Here is an 18779-nt window from a genome sequence, read left to right on the forward strand (position 1 = left end):
CCCCCTTCTTTCTGCTACCACTACTTCCCCTACTTACTGCTACCACTACTACCTCTACTTACTGCTACCACTACTCCCCCTACTTACTGCTACCACTACTCCCCCTACTTACTGCTACCACTACTTCCCCTACTTACTGCTACCACTACTCCCCCTACTTACTGCTACCACTACTCCCCTACTTACTGCTACCACTACTCCCCCTACTTACTGCTACCACTACTTCCCCTACTTACTGCTACCACTACTTCCCCTACTTACTGCTACCACTACTTCCCCTACTTACTGCTACCACTACTTCCCCTAATTACTGCTACTTCCCCTACACTACTACTTCCCCTACTTACTGCTACCACTACTTCCCCTACTTACTGCTATCACTACTCCCCCTACTTACTGCTACCACTACTCCCCCTACTTACTGCTACCACTACTTCCCCTACTTACTGCTACCACTACTTCCCCTACTTACTGCTACCACTACTCCCCCTACTTACTGCTACCACTACTTCCCCTACTTACTGCTACCACTACTTCCCCTACTTACTGCTACCACTACTTCCCCTACTTACTGCTACCACTAATACCTCTACTACTACTTCCCCAACGTACTACTACCACTACTTCCCCTACTTACTGGTACCACTACGTCCCCTACTTACTGCGACCACTACTTCCCCTACTTACTGCTACCACTACTTCCCCTACTTACTGCTACCACTACTTCCCCTACTTACTGCTACCACTACTTCCCCTACTTACTGCTACCACTACTTCCCCTACTTACTGCTACCACTACTTCCCCTACTTACTGCTACCACTACTCCCCCTACTTACTGCTACCACTACTTCCCCTACTTACTGCTACCACTACTCCCCCTACTTACTGCTACCACTACTACTACTTCCCCTACTTACTGCTACCACTACTCTCCTTACTTACTGCTACCACTACTTCCCCTACTTACTGCTACCACTACTCCCCTACTTACTGCTACCACTACTCCCCCTACTTACTGCTACCACTACTCCCCCTACTTACTGCTACCACTACTTCCCCTACTTACTGCTACCACTACTTCCCCTACTTACTGCTACCACTACTTCCCCTACTTACTGCTACCACTACTTCCCCTACTTACTGCTACCACTACTTCCCCTACTTACTGCTACCACTACTTCCCCTACTTACTGCTACCACTACTACTTCCACTACCAGAATTATCTCTACCACTATTTTTTCACTTCTTTCTTCCACTTTCTGTCGTCCCTGTCCTCCTCTCCTATATATACTGGCTCCCTCACCTTCGTGTGTTAGTATGACTTGTAAATAGCCCTAGTCGGACCGAAACGTCGTCATAAACTTCATCAGTACCATTCGGGCTGCCAAGCTGTCGAAAAGTTAATCATGGCAGAAAAAGTGACTTTCCTGGACCATGTCACTGGGAAAGTGACTTTCCTGGACCATGTCACTGGGAAAGTGACTTTCCTGGACCATGTCACTGGGAAAGTGACTTTCCTGGACCATGTCACTGGGAAAGTGACTGTCCTGGACCATGTCACTGGGAAAGTGACTGTCCTGGACCATGTCACTGGGAAAGTGACTTTCCTGGACCATGTCACTGGGAAAGTGACTTTCCTGGACCATGTCACTGGGAAAGTGACTTTCCTGGACCATGTCACTGGGAAAGTGACTGTCCTGGACCATGTCACTGGGAAAGTGACTGTCCTGGACCATGTCACTGGGAAAGTGACTTTCCTGGACCATGTCACTGGGAAAGTGACTTTCCTGCACCATGTCACTGGGAAAGTGACTTTCCTGGACCATGTCACTGGGAAAGTGACTTTCCTGGGCCATGTCACTGGGAAAGTGACTGTCCTGGACCATGTCACTGGGAAAGTGACTTTCCTGCACCATGTTACTGGGAAAGTGACTTTCCTGGACCATGTCACTGGGAAAGTGACTTTCCTGGACCATGTCACTGGGAAAGTGACTTTCCTGCACCATGTCACTGGGAAAGTGACTTTCCTGGACCATGTCACTGGGAAAGTGACTTTCCTGGACCATGTCACTGGGAAAGTGACTTTCCTGGACCATGTCACTGGGAAAGTGACTTTCCTGGACCATGTCACTGGGAAAGTGACTTTCCTGGACCATGTCACTGGGAAAGTGACTGTCCTGGACCATGTCACTGGGAAAGTGACTTTCCTGGACCATGTCACTGGGAAAGTGACTTTCCTGGACCATGTCACTGGGAAAGACCATGACTGGGAAAGTTTCCTGGACCATGTCCCGGGGAAAGTGACTTTCCTGGACCTTGTCACTGGGAAAGTGACTTTCCTGGACCATGTCACTGGGAAAGTGAGTTTTCTGGACCATGTCACTGGGAAAGTGACTTTCCTGGACCATGTCACTGGGAAAGTGACTTTCCTGGACCATGTCACTGGGAAAGTGACTTTCCTGGACCATGTCACTGGGAAAGTGACTTTCCTGGACCATGTCACTGGGAAAGTGACTTTCCTGGACCATGTCAATGGGAAAGTGACTTTCCTGGACCATGTCACTGGGAAAGTGACTTTCCTGGACCATGTCAATGGGAAAGTGACTTTCCTGGACCATGTCACTGGGAAAGTGACTTTCCTGGACCATGTCACTGGGAAAGTGACTTTCCTGGACCATGTCACTGGGAAAGTGACTTTCCTGGACCATGTCAATGGGAAAGTGACTTTCCTGGACCATGTCACTGGGAAAGTGACTTTCCTGGACCATGTCACTGGGAAAGTGACTTTCCTGGACCATGTCACTGGGAAAGTGACTGTCCTGGACCCTGTCACTGGGAAAGTGACTGTCCTGGACCATGTCACTGGGAAAGTGACTGTCCTGGACCATGTCACTGGGAAAGTGACTGTCCTGGACCATGTCACTGGGAAAGTGACTTTCCTGGACCATGTCACTGGGAAAGTGACTGTCCTGGACCATGTCACTGGGAAAGTGACCTGGACCATGTCACTGGGAAAGTGACTTTCCTGGACCATGTCACTGGGAAAGTGACTGTCCTGGACCATGTCACTGGGGAAGTGACTGTCCTGGACCATGTCACTGGGAAAGTGACTTTCCTGGACCATGTCACTGGGAAAGTGACTTTCCTGGACCATGTCAATGGGAAAGTGACTTTCCTGGACCATGTCACTGGGAAAGTGACTGTCCTGGACCATGTCACTGGGAAAGTGACTTTCCTGGACCATGTCACTGGGAAAGTGACTTTCCTGGACCATGTCACTGGGAAAGTGACTTTCCTGGACCATGTCACTGGGAAAGTGACTTTCCTGGACCATGTCACTGGGAAAGTGACTTTCCTGGACCATGTCACTGGGAAAGTGACTTTCCTGGACCATGTCACTGGGAAAGTGACTTTCCTGGACCATGTCACTGGGAAAGTGACTTTCCTGGACCATGTCACTGGGAAAGTGACTTTCCTGGACCATGTCACTGGGAAAGTGAGTTTTCTGGACCATGTCACTGGGAAAGTGACTTGTCACTGGGAAAGTGACTTTCCTGGACCATGTCACTGGGAAAGTGACTTTCCTGGACCATGTCACTGGGAAAGTGACTTTCCTGGACCATGTCACTGGGAAAGTGACTTTCCTGGACCATGTCAATGGGAAAGTGACTTTCCTGGACCATGTCACTGGGAAAGTGACTTTCCTGGACCATGTCAATGGGAAAGTGACTTTCCTGGACCATGTCACTGGGAAAGTGACTTTCCTGGACCATGTCAATGGGTATTACAACCTAGGATTTCAAATGGCCTGTTATCCCAGGTGTAATGGGAGCAAATAAACACAGTAGAAAAAGTTTAGACTTATATTATCCTTCACCAATTATAACAGCAATATGTACACTATGTACAGTGATAAATATAGTGCACTCCACGGTAAGCAAAGCAGAAATAGAAGCCACAAGATAGCAAACCGTGCTTCAACCAGCTCTAGAGTGGGAATGACAAGGGCAGACAGGAGAGCGGTATCCACATAACCTCTGCGATTGTCAATCCCACCTTCTTATTGGCTAGAACCTGGTCACTAGTTGAACGATGGGGCCCCATCATCAACTCTTAGCAACCTGGTTCGCTGGTTGGGGGAGATAGCCTGTAAATGAGGGTGTGTCCATGCGCCGAATAAAGGTTACGTACTCTTTGCATGCCACACCCCCACCCCCGAGAAGGCTCAGGATTAGGCTGCCACCTCCCAGTGGTAACCGTGCCGCCATGGCACAAAATAATGGGACCGCCTATCCTCTCCACCATCCAACTCTTAGATAGAGCTCAGCTTTCCTAGTGCCTGAAAGCCAAACCCTAAACTCAGAGTGAGACAGCAGTCAGATAAGCCAACATAGGTCCAAGATACAAGCGGACGGTAGCCCGTATCCCCTCACTAAAAAAAACCCCCACATCAGGGGATAAAAAAAAGAGCTTGAAAGGGGGGTTACCACAAATACATCCTAACCTAAATAAAATATTAAACTAGACTCTTGACAAAGAGTCTGCCAACACATTTTCTTTGCCGGCAATATATTTAATAAAAATATTGTAGGGCTGCAGCCTGAGAGTCCAACGCATAAGCCTTGTGTTGTGATTCTATACAAGGTTTTTGTAATTCCTAAGTGACCTCCTGATGACGTATTATGAGCTATATTTAATATCTGAGGTCTATACTTGGTTGGAACCACTAACCTGTCGTATAATTGCCGGCCCTCTATCTCCTTACCAGTCTCAGTGCATACCAAATAATCATTTTTAACTTCATACTTGACTGGATGACCCAAAGAGGATTTACCCATGGCTGCCTCAAAAGCGAATTTTAAAGAAGGGTCCTTTCGTTGTTCCTCCCGGAAGGACAGTCCCTCGGGCATGGAAACAGAGACATCTGGGAATCCTGCAACCTGGGAATAGGAAGGCTTGATCGGGGTCTGTTCACTTGATTTACGAGACTCCGGCCGGTGTGTCTCATAAAACAACGTGGCTATTCCGAGATCGGAGTCGTCCAAGGATAGGTCAACATTCTCCCCAGACAACCCTTGGGATGTTGCCCGAGTTATGGCCAACACTGGAGAAGCATTAATCATTATAGGTTCAGGACACGAAGTAACAGTAGTAATGTTATTACCCAGTAATAACATGGCATTTTTCATGGGAAATCCTTTTGAGATACCTACAGTCAAGTACCCAGTGTAATATTTGCACTGTACATAAATTTTATGCAAAGGAACAGAATATATAGTTCCTCCATAGGCTTCCAATAAAACTGAGGAATTCAAGGAAGTATTCTCTGAAAGGGGTAATATTCCTTCTCTGACAAGTGAGCAATATGCTCCAGTATCTCTAAAGGTATTTACTTTAGTTGGTTCTGAGTTTTCCTGAAGGGAAATAAGACTTTCGCAATAATAAGGGGCCATACCTTTTTCTACTTCTCTAGGGGACATGTTACTAGGGATATTAGAGATTTTCCCGATGGGTTGAGGTTTTTGGGGGCAGTTGGAACTGATATGACCTACTTTATTACACCTGAAGCAGACGACAGGCTTGCCCTTTACTCCCTGATGACGTTGCAAGTGGTGTCGTTCTGGCTGGTGCCTCTCTGGATATTGTTGTCGAGATGCTCCATAAGTAGTTTGCCTCTCCGCAGGGGGACCATATGTTGAGAAGCGTGGCTCACCAGGTGACTTGGTTGGATGTCGTAGACGCTCTCCCTCCGGCTGGCACTTCATTCTCCAATGTTGTCGATCTCTGCTCACGCCAGACTGTTGAAAAGAGAGACAGGACCGCTCGGACAAGGAGCGGTTCGTTTCGAAGGTATCAGCCAACCTGGCCGCCTCCAATGCAGTGGTTAAGTCACGATCCTGCAGAAAGACACGAACCTCTGGTCCCACAGACTCCAGCAGGTTATCAATCAGAATAAGCTGCACCAGCTCCTCAAAGTTAGAGACACCACTCGCTTTATACCAGCTGGTAAAAGCTTTGGTTTGCTGTCTCACAAAGTCCACCAGGGATTGACCAAGCTGCCGCCTGTTCAATTTGAAGGTCTTCCGATATTTAGCTGGGATACATGTATATGCTCCCAACACTGTGGTCTTCACTACTTGATAATCAGAGAATTCAGCGTCAGTTAATACCGACGTAAATTCCTGTGCCTTACCCAATAATGCTGTATGAACCAACGCTGCCCAGTGCTGTTCCGGCCACCTCAAGGCTCGAGCCTGATTTTCGAAGCTTTCGAAAAATTGCTCTGGTTCGGCCTCATTGAAGCGGGGAACAAGCTGTACTGTTTTTTGTAAACTGAAATCGTTTACAGAATGCGAAAACTGCCTCCTCTCTCTTTCCCTATCAAATTCTTCCCTTGCGAATGCTCTCTGTTCCCTAGTTTGCTCAAGATTGATTTTTGCCAGCTCAAGTGCCAACGACGCTGATTCACCCTGAGACAACCCAGCTGCACTATACTGACCATTTTGCTCCGTAGGTATATCATCTTCCTCCTGCGAGAACATAGTAGTTTTTTCCCTAACTCCCGTAAAGGGAGGAGTTTGATGTGCCATCTCTTCTTCAATAAGTATGTCAGCAATAAGTGAACGCAGTTGCGCAGCTGTAAGAGTGCGTTTATAGGGAATGCCAATGGAACGAGCAATTTGCCAACAACGCTGTAGAGACAATTTAGGTAGGTTATGCAAAGTATATGCAGACACCAGGCGTCTGACTCGTCTAGGTGGCATAAGTTATTCGCTATGCACAGTACGAATACCCCAACGTAACACGTTAATTTGCAGAACACGCTTAGCTATGCACAGTACGATTGCAGAATACGCATACAAGCAAAGCCGACTGCACACAAGATTGACCGTAGCGAAGCGAGCACACTGAACAAGCTAGTAGCGAGCTGTTGAACGATCACACAATAGCAAGGCTGATCATAAGCAACTGACACGCAAAATTTGTAAAGCGAAGCGAAACAGCAAGCTACACAATGTTCCTGCTACAAGCTTCACCCTAAGCTCAACCGTTTCTCTAAGTCCAGCTCTCGGACAGGCTACCCATATTACAACCTAGGATTTCAAATGGCCTGTTATCCCAGGTGTAATGGGAGCAAATAAACACAGTAGAAAAAGTTTAGACTTATATTATCCTTCACCAATTATAACAGCAATATGTACACTATGTACAGTGATAAATATAGTGCACTCCACGGTAAGCAAAGCAGAAATAGAAGCCACAAGATAGCAAACCGTGCTTCAACCAGCTCTAGAGTGGGAATGACAAGGGCAGACAGGAGAGCGGTATCCACATAACCTCTGCGATTGTCAATCCCACCTTCTTATTGGCTAGAACCTGGTCACTAGTTGAACGATGGGGCCCCATCATCAACTCTTAGCAACCTGGTTCGCTGGTTGGGGGAGATAGCCTGTAAATGAGGGTGTGTCCATGCGCCGAATAAAGGTTACGTACTCTTTGCATGCCACAATGGGAAAGTGACTTTCCTGGACCATGTCACTGGGAAAGTGACTTTCCTGGACCATGTCACTGGGAAAGTGACTTTCCTGGACCATGTCACTGGGAAAGTGACTTTCCTGGACCATGTCACTGGGAAAGTGACTGTCCTGGACCATGTCACTGGGAAAGTGACTGTCCTGGACCATGTCACTGGGAAAGTGACTGTCCTGGACCATGTCACTGGGAAGGTGACTGTCCTGGACCATGTCACTGGGAAAGTGACTTTCCTGGACCATGTCAATGGGAAAGTGACTTTCCTGGACCATGTCAATGGGAAAGTGACTGTCCTGGACCATGTCACTGGGAAAGTGACTGTCCTGGACCATGTCACTGGGAAAGTGACTTTCCTGGACCATGTCACTGGGAAAGTGACTTTCCTGGACCATGTCACTGGGAAAGTGACTTTCCTGGACCATGTCACTGAGAAAGTGACTTTCCTGGACCATGTCAATGGGAAAGTGACTGTCCTGGACCATGTCACTGGGAAAGTGACTTTCCTGGACCATGTCAATGGGAAAGTGACTTTCCTGGACCATGTCACTGGGAAAGTGACTGTCCTGGACCATGTCACTGGGAAAGTGACTGTCCTGGACCATGTCACTGGGAAAGTGACTTTCCTGGACCATGTCAATGGGAAAGTGACTTTCCTGGACCATGTCACTGGGAAAGTGACTTTCCTGGACCATGTCACTGGGAAAGTGACTTTCCTGGACCTTGTCACTGGGAAAGTGACTTTCCTGGACCATGTCACTGGGAAAGTGACTGTCCTGGACCATGTCACTGGGAAAGTGACTTTCCTGGACCATGTCACTGGGAAAGTGACTTTCCTGGACCATGTCACTGGGAAAGTGACTTTCCTGGACCATGTCAATGGGAAAGTGACTTTCCTGGACCATGTCACTGGGAAAGTGACTTTCCTGGACCATGTCAATGGGAAAGTGACTTTCCTGGACCATGTCACTGGGAAAGTGACTGTCCTGGACCATGTCACTGGGAAAGTGACTTTCCTGGACCATGTCACTGGGAAAGTGACTTTCCTGGACCTTGTCACTGGGAAAGTGACTTTCCTGGACCATGTCACTGGGAAAGTGACTTTCCTGGACCATGTCAATGGGAAAGTGACTTTCCTGGACCATGTCACTGGGAAAGTGACTGTCCTGGACCATGTCACTGGGAAAGTGACTTTCCTGGACCATGTCACTGGGAAAGTGACTTTCCTGGACCATGTCACTGGGAAAGTGACTTTCCTGGACCTTGTCACTGGGAAAGTGACTTTCCTGGACCATGTCACTGGGAAAGTGACTGTCCTGGACCATGTCACTGGGGAAGTGACTGTCCTGGACCATGTCACTGGGAAAGTGACTTTCCTGGACCATGTCACTGGGAAAGTGACTTTCCTGGACCATGTCAATGGGAAAGTGACTTTCCTGGACCATGTCACTGGGAAAGTGACTGTCCTGGACCATGTCACTGGGAAAGTGACTTTCCTGGACCATGTCACTGGGAAAGTGACTTTCCTGGACCATGTCACTGGGAAAGTGACTTTCCTGGACCATGTCACTGGGAAAGTGACTTTCCTGGACCTTGTCACTGGGAAAGTGACTTTCCTGGACCATGTCACTGGGAAAGTGACTGTCCTGGACCATGTCACTGGGGAAGTGACTGTCCTGGACCATGTCACTGGGAAAGTGACTTTCCTGGACCATGTCACTGGGAAAGTGACTTTCCTGGACCATGTCAATGGGAAAGTGACTTTCCTGGACCATGTCACTGGGAAAGTGACTGTCCTGGACCATGTCACTGGGAAAGTGACTTTCCTGGACCATGTCACTGGGAAAGTGACTTTCCTGGACCATGTCACTGGGAAAGTGACTTTCCTGGACCATGTCACTGGGAAAGTGACTGTCCTGGACCATGTCACTGGGAAAGTGACTTTACTGGACCTGGGAAAGTGACTTTCCTGGACCATGTCACTGGGAAAGTGACTTTCCTGGACCACACTGGGAAATGACTTTCACTGTCACTGGGAAAGTGACTTTCCTGGACCATGTCACTGGGAAAGTGTGGACCATGTCACTGGGAAAGTGACTTTCCTGGACCATGTCACTGGGAAAGTGACTTTCCTGCACCATGTCACTGGGAAAGTGACTTTCCTGGACCATGTCACTGGGAAAGTGACTTTCCTGGACCATGTCACTGGGAAAGTGACTTTCCTGGACCATGTCACTGGGAAAGTGACTTTCCTGGACCATGTCACTGGGAAAGTGACTTTCCTGGACCTTGTCACTGGGAAAGTGACTTTCCTGGACCATGTCACTGGGAAAGTGACTGTCCTGGACCATGTCACTGGGGAAGTGACTGTCCTGGACCATGTCACTGGGAAAGTGACTTTCCTGGACCATGTCACTGGGAAAGTGACTTTCCTGGACCATGTCACTGGGAAAGTGACTTTCCTGCACCATGTCACTGGGAAAGTGACTTTCCTGGACCATGTCACTGGGAAAGGACTGGGCGTCACCAGCAGCAGAAAAACAAAATCAAAGCGATTCGTAACATCGAAATCCGTGCGGCTTGAGAACTGTGGTGGCTTTTTTTTTTTTTTTGTCAAGGTCGGGTTTTCCTGACGTTTTTGCCCGATTTTCTCTCTTGTAGCTCATCCATTAACTTGGCTGACAAGTCCAGAGTGTGAGTGTGGGACGAGTAATGCCAGAAATCTTTGGAATGTCCAGAAAAGACGTCTTAGCATGTCTCTAGCTATAATTTCAATACCTGCTTTCGTACAAGAATGGTATACAATACCGACAAGATGAAATTAAGACACATGTGCAACATCTGGGTATCTAACCCATCTCTTTGGGTAGGACCTACTTCCACTGGGGAATTCCGCCTACCAGTGACTATGCCCTCGTCTGCTACCCGTCCCATTTCCACCTGACGTTAGTATATAAGCGCCAGGCTCCTTGCTTCTGCTTCAGACTCTCCACGACTACGGTGCTCTTCGCACCTACTCGTAAACCATACCCCCGGCCGGGATTGAACCCGCGGTCATAGAGTCTTCGTGTGTTAGTATGACTTGTAAATAGCGACGGGCTGGAGTTTTGAGACCTACTCGTAGGTTGAGGGACTGATTACCTCATCTTCTGTACATAGTTCTACTATCTTCAAGTTATGTCCTGGAATTTGTATTGATAAAGCCACTGGATGGCGAAACGTCTACAATAAAGATACCCAGATGTTGCACATGTATCTTAATTTCACCTCCTTTCGTACTGCATGTGGAGGCTACTCAGGTGAGAATTGGTTCCTCAAAGATTAGTGTTTTGCATCTGCTGAAGTTTCGATTAAGTGGTAATCTACACATTTCAGCTGAAATATGAAGTATGTCAGGAAATTCCTCCTCCCTGGTCACGGACCTGACCGAGGGGGCGTTGACCCCCGAAATCCTCTCCTGGTATCTCCAGGTAACTACCCTGAAATGTCGAAATATGCAATAATAACATAGATTTTTATGGACTCTTCGTATGATTTAAAAAAATAAGCGAAGTATTGGTAAACCTAAGAAAAATACATCACCATAGAAGGGATACTCACCTTGGTATCAACTTTCGCACATTTTAAAGTATACCTGCAATATACTGGTATACCACAAGTATATCAACTAGAATACTGCATCATAACCAGTGGCAGACCTATATTTTGGGGCCCTGAAGCTTGAATTGCCATGGGCGCCCCTTCGCAGCCTCATACAGTAGACCCAAAATTTTTAAGCAATGTGGACTAAAGTGGCTTCTGGGGCCCCTTAGGGCTTAGGGGCCCTGAAGCTTTATCTTCATTATTTTCGAAGTAGATGTGTCCTTGGTCGTAACATACTTTCATACATAGAATTAAGAAGGAAAAAATGTGTGATTAAAGTCTCTGTCTACTCACCAACACACGAGCCAGGTCACATCAAGGGACATCTCATCCTACTCACCAACACACGAGCCAGGTCACATCAAGGGACTTCTTATCCTATTCACCAACACACGAGCCAGGTCACATCAAGGGACATCTCATCCTACTCACCAAACACACGAGCCAGGTCACGAGTAGAGAATGGAGGAAGTGGAGTGTGGAGGAAGTGGAGGGTGGAGGAAGTGGAGGGTGGAGCAAGTGGAGGGTGAAGGAAGAGGAAGGTGAAGGAAGTAAAGAATGGAGGATTGTGACCTGGGAAACAGAAAAAAGAGAAACATTGACACAGATTCTCGAAAGAATTTGTTCTTATTTCTCAGTGGTAAATATTCCCCCCCTGTCCACCGTCTGTGTGACTCACAGACTTGTGCTGCTGCTGCTGCTGCTGCTGCTGCTGCTGCTGCTGCTGCTGCTGCTGCTGCTGCTGCTGCTGCTGCTGCTGCTGCTGTTATTGGAACACAGCACCAGGTAGCCAAGACATGCTTTGTGTTGTTAAAACACAGCATCTCATAGTTCTGCTGCTGTTATAACACAGCACCTGGTAGTTATACCTTGTGTTCTGTGCTGCTGCTGTTATAACACAGCACCTGGTAGTTATACCTTGTGTTCTGTGCTGCTGGTGTTATAACACAGCACCTGGTAGTTATACCTTGTGTTCTGTGCTGCTGCTGTTATAACACAGTACCTGGTAGTTATACCTTGTGTTCTGTGCTGCTGGTGTTATAATACAGTACCTGGTAGTTATACATTGTGTTCTGTGCTGCTGGTGTTATAACACAGCACCTGGTAGTTATACCTTGTGTTCTGTGCTGCTGCTGTTATAACACAGCACCTGGTAGTTATACCTTGTGTTCTGTGCTGCTGCTGTTATAACACAGCACCTGGTAGTTATACCTTGTGTTCTGTGCTGCTGCTGTTATAACACAGCACCTGGTAGTTATACCTTGTGTTCTGTGCTGCTGCTGTTATAACACAGTACCTGGTAGTTATACCTTGTGTTCTGTGCTGCTGCTGTTATAACACAGCACCTGGTAGTTATATCTTGTGTTCTGTGCTGCTGTTGTTATAACACAGTACCTGGTAGTTATACCTTGTGTTCTGTGCTGCTGCTGTTATAACACAGTACCTGGTAGTTATACCTTGTGTTCTGTGCTGCTGCTGTTATAACACAGTACCTGGTAGTTAGACCTTGTGTTCTGTGCTGCTGCTGTTATAACACAGTACCTGGTAGTTATACCTTGTGTTCTGTGCTGCTGCTGTTATAACACAGTACCTGGTAGTTAGACCTTGTGTTTCGTGCTGCTGCTGTTATAACACAGCACTTGGTAGTTATACCTTGTGTTCTGTGCTGCTGCTGTTATAACACAGTACCTGGTAGTTATATCTTGTGTTCTGTGCTGCTGCTGTTATAACACAGCACCTGGTAGTTATACCTTGTGTTCTGTGCTGCTGCTGTTATAACACAGTACCTGGTAGTTATACCTTGTGTTCTGTGCTGCTGCTGTTATAACACAGTACCTGGTAGTTATACCTTGTGTTCTGTGCTGCTGCTGTTATAACACAGCACCTGGTAGTTATATCTTGTGTTCTGTGCTGCTGCTGTTATAACACAGCACCTGGTAGTTATATCTTGTGTTCTGTGCTGCTGCTGTTATAACACAGCACCTGGTAGTTATACCTTGTGTTCTGTGCTGCTGCTGTTATAACACAGCACCTGGTAGTTATACCTTGTGTTCTGTGCTGCTGTTGTTATAACACAGTACCTGGTAGTTATATCTTGTGTTCTGTGCTGCTGCTGTTATAACACAGTACCTGGTAGTTATACCTTGTGTTCTGTGCTGCTGCTGTTATAACACAGTACCTGGTAGTTAGACCTTGTGTTCTGTGCTGCTGCTGTTATAACACAGCACCTGGTAGTTATATCTTGTGTTCTGTGCTGCTGTTGTTATAACACAGCACCTGGTAGTTATATCTTGTGTTCTGTGCTGCTGCTGTTATAACACAGTACCTGGTAGTTATACCTTGTGTTCTGTGCTGCTGCTGTTATAACACAGCACCTGGTAGTTATACCTTGTGTTCTGTGCTGCTGCTGTTATAACACAGCACCTGGTAGTTATACCTTGTGTTCTGTGCTGCTGCTGTTATAACACAGCACCTGGTAGTTATATCTTGTGTTCTGTGCTGCTGTTGTTATAACACAGCACCTGGTAGTTATACCTTGTGTTCTGTGCTGCTGCTGTTATAACACAGTACCTGGTAGTTAGACCTTGTGTTTCGTGCTGCTGCTGTTATAACACAGCACCTGGTAGTCATACCTTGTGTTCTGTGCTGCTGCTGTTATAACACAGCACCTGGTAGTTATACCTTGTGTTCTGTGCTGCTGCTGTTATAACACAGTACCTGGTAGTTATACCTTGTGTTCTGTGCTGCTGCTGTTATAACACAGTACCTGGTAGTTATACCTTGTGTTCTGTGCTGCTGCTGTTATAACACAGCACCTGGTAGTTATATCTTGTGTTCTGTGCTGCTGCTGTTATAACACAGCACCTGGTAGTCATACCTTGTGTTCTGTGCTGCTGCTGTTATAACACAGCACCTGGTAGTTATACCTTGTGTTCTGTGCTGCTGCTGTTATAACACAGTACCTGGTAGTTATATCTTGTGTTCTGTGCTGCTGCTGTTATAACACAGTACCTGGTAGTTATACCTTGTGTTCTGTGCTGCTGCTGTTATAACACAGCACCTGGTAGTTATATCTTGTGTTCTGTGCTGCTGCTGTTATAACACAGCACCTGGTAGTTATACCTTGTGTTCTGTGCTGCTGCTGTTATAACACAGCACCTGGTAGTTATACCTTGTGTTCTGTGCTGCTGCTGTTATAACACAGCACCTGGTAGTTATACCTTGTGTTCTGTGCTGCTGCTGTTATAACACAGCACCTGGTAGTTATACCTTGTGTTCTGTGCTGCTGCTGTTATAACACAGTACCTGGTAGTTATACCTTGTGTTCTGTGCTGCTGCTGTTATAACACAGCACCTACATGTATACTACATGTTGCACACTACAGAAAGAACAGTTTGTTTTTATTTGAGGAAGAGAGAGTCGTGTTTTCTTGCACATCTAAGAATGTAATCTGCAGCCTGGACATTCTTATTCTTGAATGGAGGTTTGGGAAGAAGTGGCAACAAGGAGTGATGGGAGTAACAATGGAGGGAGTGGAGGATGCTGGAGTTACAATGGAGGAAGTGGAGGATGCTGGAGGAACAGATGGGAGAGGAAGGGACTCTTGTTTTTACTGAGAAAAAAAAAGAATCTGCCAGCAGTGTGCTGCTATTCTAGTCTGTATGAGAGCTAACTTGCCTTTCCACAGTTTAACTGCTTTCCCTCGTAACATTCCATCACACTGGGTGGGTCACAGTGTCGAAATCTGAGGAGGGAGAAGGCGAGTGGGGGAGGGAGGAGCTAGCTAGGGCTGAAGGGTTGGACAGGGTGGGTGATGGGTGGAGCGGGTGGAAAGGGTAGGAGAGGCAGAGATGGTGGGCAGGGGAGGTGGATAGGCACCTGGTATCACTCTCTGGCCTGGAAAAAAATCCTGCAGCTGCTGACGATAGCCTTCCAGGATGTGCCTCCAATATCCCTTCCTGGAAAACTGAGAGAGAGAGAGAGAGAGAGAGAGAGAGACGGACAGACAGACAGACAGACAGAGTGGGGGGAGGACAGAAAGTGACAGATTCGTACATTCGTTCAGTCAATCACAGAGACAGTCACTCACCTGAAATCCGGTAGTAAGTGCACTCGGCTCATAAGCAAAAGACCCTGGTTTCGATTCCCGGGTCATGATGACGCATGTCACGTCACCATGCACCTGTTGTCCCCTGTTCACCTAGAAGAAAATATGTACGCGGGTGTTAGTGGACTGTCATGGGTCCTCTCCCCATTACGACGGGTGATCGTGTACCCTAGGACCAGGCCATGAATCGAACCGAGGTGTGAGAATAACTCTTAATGTCTGACATCTGAATGTGTCAAGTCTCTTAAGACAATCTGATGTATATAAGAGCCTCTCCTTACCCTTAACAGCTGTTTCTTCCCTGCCCTTTAAATCTGCCCTTAACCCAACCCTTAGACTCTTTTTGACGTGATAGTGAGGTGATATCTCGGCCTTATAAGCCTTCTGTTGTTCTATTATTTTTTTTACAGTTCCTTGATAACGTGAGATATCGCGAAAGCGCTCGGAATGTCACAGTGGTTGTTTTGCATATTATATACTTTGAACATCTTTACTGAGTATATTTCGGTCCTGGGATTTTGGTTAATCCGATCTGAGAGTGCTCAAGGTGCCAGGGCGGAGAGGCTGGGTTAGGTAAGGTTTGTCAGGAAACAGGACAAGTGCTTTCAGACGCTGGTCTTAAGTCATATGATATCCCGCAGCTGGAGATTTTGGTCATCTGACCGAGGCCTTCCACTGGCTTACCAGTCCACCCTTTTAAAAATAATGGAATACTTGTAGACTGAAAAGTGTTCAGTAAAGTCTATGTGGTAACGTCATTCCATCCATGTTGTCGGTATTAACGTCGAGTTTACATCTACTCTAGATTGAGGGACTGATAACCTCAAACTCCTTCTCATCTTCCATCTTTCTCTGTATTGGACTGAAGAAGCCACTTTGTGGCGACACGTTTCCAGAATAAAGACTATCAACTTGTGGGATTTCTATAGAATTTGAGCACATTGCTTGTAACCTCGTGATGGCCTTCGTTACAGGATCATGGAAGGTTACAGTTCTTGATGTCCTGTAAGACGGTACTGATAAAGGATCGCTTCTGTTAGAATCTGTTTAAATAACGGTGGTTGTGTCAACTTCAGTGATTAGTCACTTAAAGTGGACTCTTGAGTCGAGTTTGTTGATTGGTTAGTGTAATTAATGGCCAAAATTATGCTTTTAATTGGTTATTGAAAACTGAAAATGGGTTGGGCAAAAAGTTGTGTTAGTGGGCTTGGGTTTGAGAAGGATGTATCTAGTATGGGCCAGTAGGCCTCCTGCAGTGATTGTTTCTTCTTAAGTTCATAAAAACAAGATTATCACTGCTAGTTTTGGTACTATTACAACTACTACTGTTAGTACCAATATTATTGCTCCTGCTGCTCAGACGTACACACACACACACACACACACACACACACACACACACACACACATACACACACACACACACACACACATACATACACACACACATACACACACACACACACACACACATACACATACACACACACACACACACACACACACACACACACACACACACACACACACACACACACACACACACACACACACACACACACACAAACTTAAGAAAGTTTTGAGTGAAAAAAAAAATAAATGCACTCGTCTTGTGTGTGTGTGTGTGTGTGTGTGTGTGTGTGTGTGTGTGTGTGTGTGTGTGTGTGTGTGTGTGTGTGTGTGTGTATGTGTGTGTGTGTGTGTGTGTGTGTGTGTGTGTGTGTGTGTGTGTGTGTGTGTGTGTGTGTGTGTGTGTGTGTGTGTGTGTGTGTGTGTGTGTGTGTGTGTGTGTGTGTTTTAATAAAAAGTTTAACGAACACTTGTCGGTAAAAAGTACGCATAAGAGTTGTCTATTTCGACCTCCATCTAAGGCCCTCTTCAGTAGGTACCGGTTTTGGAAAGAATCATGTCATATTTGAAGGAGTCATGACACGTGGGTCAGGTCACCTGTACCGCAGGTCATGTGAGCGCCAGGTCACCATCACCTCCTGGTCTTACATCTCTCTACCTTCCTTTGATTCCCAATATCCTTTCCTCCTTACACTCCATTCTCCCACTTTCGCTCTCTTTCTCTCCTTCAACTCCTCTTCCTCCGCCTTTCTCTCTTCTCATAATTTCCCTTAACTGCTTCCCCCTTTTCCCTGGTTCTCTGGTATTGATCGGGAGCGAGTGCTCCAGTCAACACACTGTTCCCTTGTTTACGAGTCAGACTCTTGTTAACAATGTTTTATTGGTCGCTGGTGTGTGTTTGTGGGTGTCATTAATAGCTCTCGCTCTCTTGTTTGTGAGTTAACGAGTAGTTAACGTTGTTAGCTACGTAGGTGTGTGTTTGTGGTTGCCATTAATAGCTCTCGCTCTCTTGTTTGTGAGTTAACGAGTAGTTAACGTTGTTAGGTAGGTTTGTGTGTGTTTGTGGGTGTCATTAATAGTCTCCAACTCTCTTGTTTGTGAGTTAACGAGTAGTTAACGTTGTTAGCTACGTAGGTGTGTGTTTGTGGTTGTCATTAATAGCTCTCTACATGACTTAAGAAATCGTAATGACACGATTGCAAATAAACCATACCCCCGGCCGGGATTGAACCCGCGGTCATAGAGTCTCAAAACTCCAGCCCGTCGCGTTAGCCACTAGACCAGCTAGCCACAATAAGATTCATCCAACTAGGTATATTTCTACACCATAGGAAAGTTAGCACAGGCACCTCTGTGACCACAAATGCAAGTTTTTACAGACGAATCTCCAGAGGTGCCTGTGCTAACTTTCCTATGGTGTAGAAATATACCTAGTTGGATGAATCTTATTGTGGCTAGCTGGTCTAGTGGCTAACGCGACGGGCTGGAGTTTTGAGACTCTATGACCGCGGGTTCAATCCCGGCCGGGGGTATGGTTTATTTGCAATCGTGTCATTACGATTTCTTAAGTCATGTTGACGGCAGTGAAGGGACTTGAGCTAGAGTTCGTCACGGCCACGCTAGCTGGAGATTCGTCTGTAAAAACTTGCATTTGTGGTCACAGTGGTGCCTGTGCTAACTTTCCTATGGTGTAGAAATATACCTAGTTGGATGAATCTTATTGTGGCTAGCTGGTCTAGTGGCTAACGCGACGGGCTGGAGTTTTGAGACTCTATGACCGCGGGTTCAATCCCGGCCGGGGGTATGGATTAATAGCTCTCGCTCTCTTGTTTGTGAGTTAACGAGTAGTTAATGTTGTTAGGTAGGGTTGTGTGTGTTTGTGGGTATCATTAATAGTCTCCAACTCTCTTGTTTGTGAGTTAACGAGTAGTTAACGTTGTTAGCTACGTAGGTGTGTTTGTGATTGTATTTAAACCCCACTCTTGTTACTTATGTGACCTCACGCTGTGTTGAAGATGTAGAGAGCAACCAAGCTGTTGGTTCTTGCGTCATGAAATAGGAATGTAGGAACACTGCAGCATGCCTACTGGCTCATACAAGGCAAGTCCTTCTCTAAATCAACCATTCCCACCCAACCACATATCCA

The 18779-nt window shown here is 46.5% G+C and overlaps 1 long non-coding RNA gene across 1 annotated transcript in view; it reads right to left on the reverse strand.

The window, feature by feature from the left end:
- Positions 1 to 18168, reverse strand: part of LOC138855246 (uncharacterized) — a 132529-nt gene extending 114361 nt beyond the window's left edge. The window contains exon 1 of the long non-coding RNA XR_011394441.1: positions 18064 to 18168. This is a non-coding gene — a long non-coding RNA (uncharacterized lncRNA). The remainder of the gene's footprint in view (positions 1 to 18063) is intronic.
- Positions 18169 to 18779: the final 611 nt, after the last annotated feature.

This window comes from Cherax quadricarinatus, chromosome 86, assembly GCF_038502225.1.
Source record: "Cherax quadricarinatus isolate ZL_2023a chromosome 86, ASM3850222v1, whole genome shotgun sequence".
NCBI classification, from domain to species: domain Eukaryota; kingdom Metazoa; phylum Arthropoda; class Malacostraca; order Decapoda; family Parastacidae; genus Cherax; species Cherax quadricarinatus.